This window comes from Neopelma chrysocephalum, unplaced genomic scaffold (genome assembly GCF_003984885.1).
Source record: "Neopelma chrysocephalum unplaced genomic scaffold, ASM398488v2 Primary Assembly neopelma1_132, whole genome shotgun sequence".
Classification (NCBI taxonomy): Eukaryota; Metazoa; Chordata; class Aves; order Passeriformes; family Pipridae; genus Neopelma; species Neopelma chrysocephalum.
Window position 1 is genome coordinate 1,148,817 of NW_020897794.1, and position 5,986 is coordinate 1,154,802.

At 48.4% G+C, this 5,986-nt stretch overlaps 2 protein-coding genes across 5 annotated transcripts in view; one reads left to right on the plus strand and one right to left on the minus strand.

Moving 5' to 3' along the window:
- Positions 1 to 5,986, minus strand: part of ACACA (acetyl-CoA carboxylase alpha) — a 127,061-nt gene that overhangs the window by 101,756 nt on the left and 19,319 nt on the right. The window lies entirely within an intron of this gene.
- Positions 4,308 to 5,986, plus strand: part of TADA2A (transcriptional adaptor 2A) — a 44,037-nt gene continuing 42,358 nt past the window's right edge. Inside the window, exon 1 of the mRNA XM_027698771.1 lies at positions 4,308 to 4,314. The gene's annotated coding sequence lies outside the window, so the exon portion shown is untranslated. The remainder of the gene's footprint in view (positions 4,315 to 5,986) is intronic.

Sequence of the window (5,986 nt, forward strand, 5' to 3'; positions counted from 1 at the left end):
GGAGGTTTTTTGGGGGGGTTGGGGTGTTTTGGGGGGGGGATTGGGGGATTTTGGGTGGCTTTTCAGGGGACTTTGGTGGTGTTTGGGTGGTTTTCTGGTGAATTTGGGGGATTTTTGGGGGGGTTTGGGGGAGTTCTGCAAGACCAGTCTGCCCCAAGAGTTTGGGCAGCATGTGTGGGATCTGGTGCTGGGTTTTCAGGAGGGGTGGGGAGGTGGCAGGGGAAGCATTTCCAGGGCTGCAGGCAGGAATGTCACAGGCACACAGACACCCTGGTGAGGCTTTGACACATCACACCGGGCACCAGCCTGGAAGCTGGGAGAGCCTGGACATGTCACTTGTGTTTTCTGAGCCTGTTTCCCACCTATACAACAGAGGTGAGATCACTCCAAGTGCTGGGAGAATAAACATCCTCACAAGCAAAGTGCTACAGGGTCAAAACATCACTGGAAGAAGGGAGAATGTTTACTCAGTGTCACAGAATCATGGAATATCCTGAGCTGAGAGGGACCCACAGGGATCACCAAAGTCCAACTCCCAGCTCTGCACAGGAATATCAAGCACAGACAAAGACATAAATTCCAAATTTTGGGGGCAGGGACAAGCAAAGGCAATGACTGCAGGAGTTGCCTTGATGATCAAACCTGGACTGGAATGAGGCACAGCAGCTGGAAATCTTTAAATGTCAGGACATTTGGGTCTGTCCTGGTGTAGGGTCACAGCCAGGCAGCACAGCTTTGATCTGCTGCACACACATCCCAAGAGCCCGAGCAAAACACAGGCACCCAGGAGGGAATCACTCAAAAAAGGAACAAATACTCAGGGACAAAGTGTCACATTAACCTGGATGTAACCTCGAGCCCTGAAGGCCAGGACGGGTGACACGGTGAGGAGCAGCAGCAGGGGCACACCCAGGGATGCAGGAAGGCACAAGGAGTGAGGGCAGCCTCACACTGCAAATAAACCTCACCAGAGACAGGAGATGCCAGGGAGAGAACAGAATTTAACAAACAAAAACATCCCAAAATGACGTAGGTACCCAGGAAGCCAATCCCTCTCACCTGCCAGCCTTTATTCCTCTGTGAAGAACAGCTTAAACTATCCTATCCTTAGGTACACCAGAAATTCCCCACTTAATTCATGTTAAAACAGAAGTACCTAAGAAAAAGCAACTTGTCCTGTGATATTTTCCAGCCCTGTCTCCATCCTGAGCAGCCTCACACCACACCCCTCACCCAGATGGTACCAATCCCTGCTCCCACCTTCCACAGGGAGCCAATCCTGCCTCCCACACCCGGCACACCTGGCTCCAGCCACGGAATTCTGCTCTCCCAGGCTTCTCACCATTTCCAGACAAGCCATCACAAGGACAGGGAATCACGAATTTACAGACTCGGATAAAATCTATGCCACTTTCTCTTCTGGTGAGACCAGCAAAGCCCAGCAAGCACCCAGTGACTCCACTCCACGTTTCATGCAGTCCATGGCATATCCCACCATTTTCAAAACAAAATACTTGCACAGTCTGTTATTCCTTTGGATATCCCGGGTTTGATCTTGAGATTAAAATCTACACACAGCACAACTGAAATTTTATTTTTCAGGTTTTGAGCAGTTTCCTAAATATTTGCCTTCCTCCGTAAAAACCACCCACAGCCCCCAGTCCAAACAACTCCTGACCATTGTGGCTGCAAGGAAACAAATCCTGTGTGTACACACAGCTCGGTGTGGCACTGGTTAAAAACATTCCTTGTGCCTTCTATCCCCTGCTATGAAGGAAATGGCCACGATTTGCTGCTGGAGGAGCAAATCTGGAGGAGCAGCTTCAGCATTGGTTAAAAACATTCCCTTCTGCCAGCTGGATCTGCTGCTGTGAAATCAATGGCCACGATTTGCTGCAGCATCCCCACAAAAATCAGCTCCACGAGGATGTGTCACTGACACAGGACTTACCACCCAACACACACACACTCCCCAAAGCTCATTTTTGACATGTAATTCTCCTCAAAACCCAAATATCCCACGGAAATCCAACCCCTCCTCGGAGCCCAGGCCTGCTGGCAGACAAAGGGAAAAGGCTGTGCCAGTGCTCCTCCCTTCCCAGGCTCCAAGGAAAAAGCATTCCTTCCAGACACATACCTGAGGCACATCCCAGCCAGGAGCCAGCACTGATCCCAGCACTGATCCCAGCACTGCCACATGCCAGGGGTGACGTGGTGGCCGTGGATTCCAAAGGCAGGGATGCATGAGCTGCCTGGTGTGAAAGGCAGCCTGGAGCAGACTGCAGCGCACACACACACACACACACACCCCAGAGAAAGGATTTGGGATTATTTCCCTCTGGATTCGGCCTGGAAAGGGTGTGGAAAGGGCAGCTCTCCTCATCCATTTGGGCTTTACATTTTTTAAATATGATGTGAACGTGTCTTTGATCTGGGTGATGAGGCTGAGGCAGCTGAAGCCTCCCTAAGATCTGCTCCAGTTTTAGCTCTGCCCTTGCATCCTGTTTTCACAGAGAAGGAACAAGCAGAAATGCTGTCCAGCAAGGGATGCAGAATTCCACAGCTGGAATAAATGGTTCCCTATGCCTCAGGTAGCAGGCACTGGAGGCAGCAATCTGCACTCAGTCAAAGGCAGTTTTGCCCATGATTTTAAAGAGACAGAGCAGTTGGTCTGAATGCAGAGATGGACAAAACCAGGGCTTCAATCTACAGATTAAAAAAAAATGAACCTTGACTCAGCTCTGACAAAGGATGGAGCCTCAGGACTTCAGGAATTAGAGAAAATGTGCACAATGAAAGAACAAAACCAGCCCTCTCCCTGCTCCCTGGTAAATAACTCCCATTCCACAGTAACACAGAATTCCAGCAGCCATCCAGGTGGGTTTTTAGCTCAAAGCAGGATCTTTTTACAGAGCCCAAATGGGGATTCCTCCCAAATAACCAAGTGCCAACAGCTGCAGTGGGTGCAGATTTTAAGTGCTGTGAAACACTTGTCTGTCAGACATTTCCTCTTCCCAAACCACACACTGGGCAGTTTATCTGCCAGGCTGGATGTGCCTGGAATGGGACCATACCCAGGATGCACATCCCAGATCACTGGGGATCCTTGCAGGTCCCACAGCAACACCACAGCTGTCATTACAGGAGGGAAGATGATGATTTAAACCTCCTTGAGTTCCCCTGGATCACACATTCTCTTATACCATGACCAGAACCACCTCACTCCCTGGGCTCTTCAACATATCCCGTTCCCTCTGACTGTTCCTTCCAAGGTATCCCACACTCAGCTCCATGAGTCTCACACCCAACAAGCCTCAGCCTCCTGCAAACTTCCTTCCTTCTTCAAATCCATCTTTCAGAACCCATTGCTCCATCATGGCCTTCCCACTTAGACCCATTCACCCCTAGGGAACACCCAGTGAATCCAAACATCAATCCAAATTCACAGCCAAGTTTAAATCAAATGGATACCCGTACTCTGGTTATAAAAGTACTGGAAGAGCTTTACTTCTACATCCTCATGAAGCATAAAATTCCACATGTTCCTGGAGCAACAACCAGCCCAACACTCTCCAGGTCAAGCCCTGGCACCAAGATAAAAGTTAACAACAGCAACAACAACAGTACAAGACAGTCCCACACCAGAGCCTGGAGTGGAATTGGAGTCCTTGGCAGGGAGCCCTCCCCGTGCTCTCTGGCAAAGTTCAAGTGCTGAACAGATCTGATCTGCAGGAACACAAGAATGGACCTTTTAAAACCAGAATTAGGGGGCAGGAGGGGGAATCTCACATTAGGTTTACCTGAAGTTGGACATTCTTGCCTGGAAAGTGCAGTGCAGCACATTCCAGCTCCTGCTACACACAGAGTCAAGAGATCCCAGTTATTCCCCAGCCTGGAGGTTATTTGCTTTCCCTTCCTAAAATAGGTTTAATGACACTTCCTACTTTCATTGACAGCTTTTCCTGCAGCCACTGAGGATACCAGCACTGGGCTGTGAGGGGATTCCACACGTCCCAGTCTGGGGGAAAAGTGAGGGAATTCAGCAAAATACAGGAGGGGGCACTGAAGTATTTCTGGTAGGGACCAAGTGACCTTGTTTACCTTTCAATTAGAAGTATGAGATAAGTGACCATGTGAGAGACGTTGTCATGCTGTGGTATCTCAGCCAAGTCATCTTTGCACAATCTCCCAACAAATGACAGAATTTAGAGATGATGTTTCCCCTGTTAACTGAGGTCAAAGGGAGTAAAATAACTTACACCAAAATAAGAAGAATGCAACTTCTGACAGGTATGCAGAGGAGAGATCTACAGTGTATTTGTTCAGGATGAAGAGTAGCTTCCAGAGGAGAAAAGAGCTGTAATTCACAGGTTATGGGCACAACCAGGGCACAGCCAGGAACCCAAACCACCTTACAAGTTTCCTCTTTCAACACACAGAGAAGGAAATTCACTTTTCACTCCAGCTGGATGAAGTCAATGGCCATGAGCTGCCAAGCAAAGGAGAAATCCTGGATTTCCAATCCCAGCTGGCCCAGTCCCGGAGGCCCTGCAGACACCACAGCACCTTGTACCTCCCTGCCCAGCTGGGGATAAAATCACAGCAGCACCAACAATCTCACAGGATCATTGCTCTGCAACCTCCTAACCACGAACTGCGGGGCTGCAAAGGAATTTTTTTCAGTTCAGAACAGGCTCAAAAGGACCCTTTCTTACCTTCAGGACTCTGTGCAGTCACTCCAAGGCTGGTTCCTAAGCAGGCACCCTGTCCCAGTGCCAGGCTGGGCACACCAACCACTACTGCCCAGGCTAACATTGAGGCATTCTTCCAAATTTCCTTTAACAGATGATTAGTTCTGCTTAAGCATCTCAATAATTTATTGAGGCTATTTAATGAGGAGTCCAAACAGTGTTGGGTGCGAAGGGCTAAACTTTGTGGGCTTAATATCAGAGGTAACAGCTGAACAACATCCAAAAATCTGGCTTTCAGCTGATACAAGTGGATTGTCAGGTGACTCTGTACACCCATGTCATTGCTTATGAAACCAGAGCCCTGATGTATAAATACCAGAAGACATCCAGGTTTTATTCTATTTTAAACAAGAATTTGATACAAGATACTGTCTTGGAAGCTGGAAATTAAATTTAGCAATAATCAAGAACAATTTATTAAACAAAGCAGGCCCAAAGTCCTCTCCAAGTGGTATTTATGGAGAAGTCACTTAACCTATCACCAAAACTTCAGAAAGCAGCACAGCAACTGTATAACAGCTCACTACAATACAAGGAAAACTGTATCCCAGCAGGAGTGACTGGAAGTGCTGATGGAAACTTCTGAACTTAAAAGACAACACAAGCAAAAAAAAAAAGAAAAAGAAAAAGAAAAAATTATACGTTTGGGGTTTATTCTCCAAAGGTAAAAAAACACAACAAAGACTAAATTTTGCTGATGCAACCTGTACACAAGTGGAGTATTTTCTTCGAGGTCACTTGTTTTCCAGGCTGGATGCTGGAACTAGAGAGTGAGGAGGGCGTTTACACGATTGCTGTTCCTGATACTCTTTAAATAAAGCACAGCTACGAGGAGGCAAAGCCCCAGAACACCCCAGCCTGCGTGGTTACCCTCCCCACACACCTTTTGTAAGCCCTGATGTTCCACACACCAATTTAAAGGTCGTTATCAGAGCGTGGCTTTCCCAACCCCGCGGAGCGGCGGCCAACTGGCACAGCCAGAGGTCTTCATGGATCTCCCGTGGCATGAAAGCCCAGATTGTACAACCTGTCCCAGCAAGAGTGTCTTTAGCAACAGCAAAAACACTTCACAAAGATCAATAAGGTGATGGATGAAAGAGCAGAGCACACGGGCTCTGCATGCTCCGGTGGGAAACACGGCTGGCACACGGAACACCCCGAGATTGGGGCAGGATGCACCCAGGGAACATCCCAGCTCCCAGCAAGGATCCCAGCTCCCAGCAAGGATCCCAGCT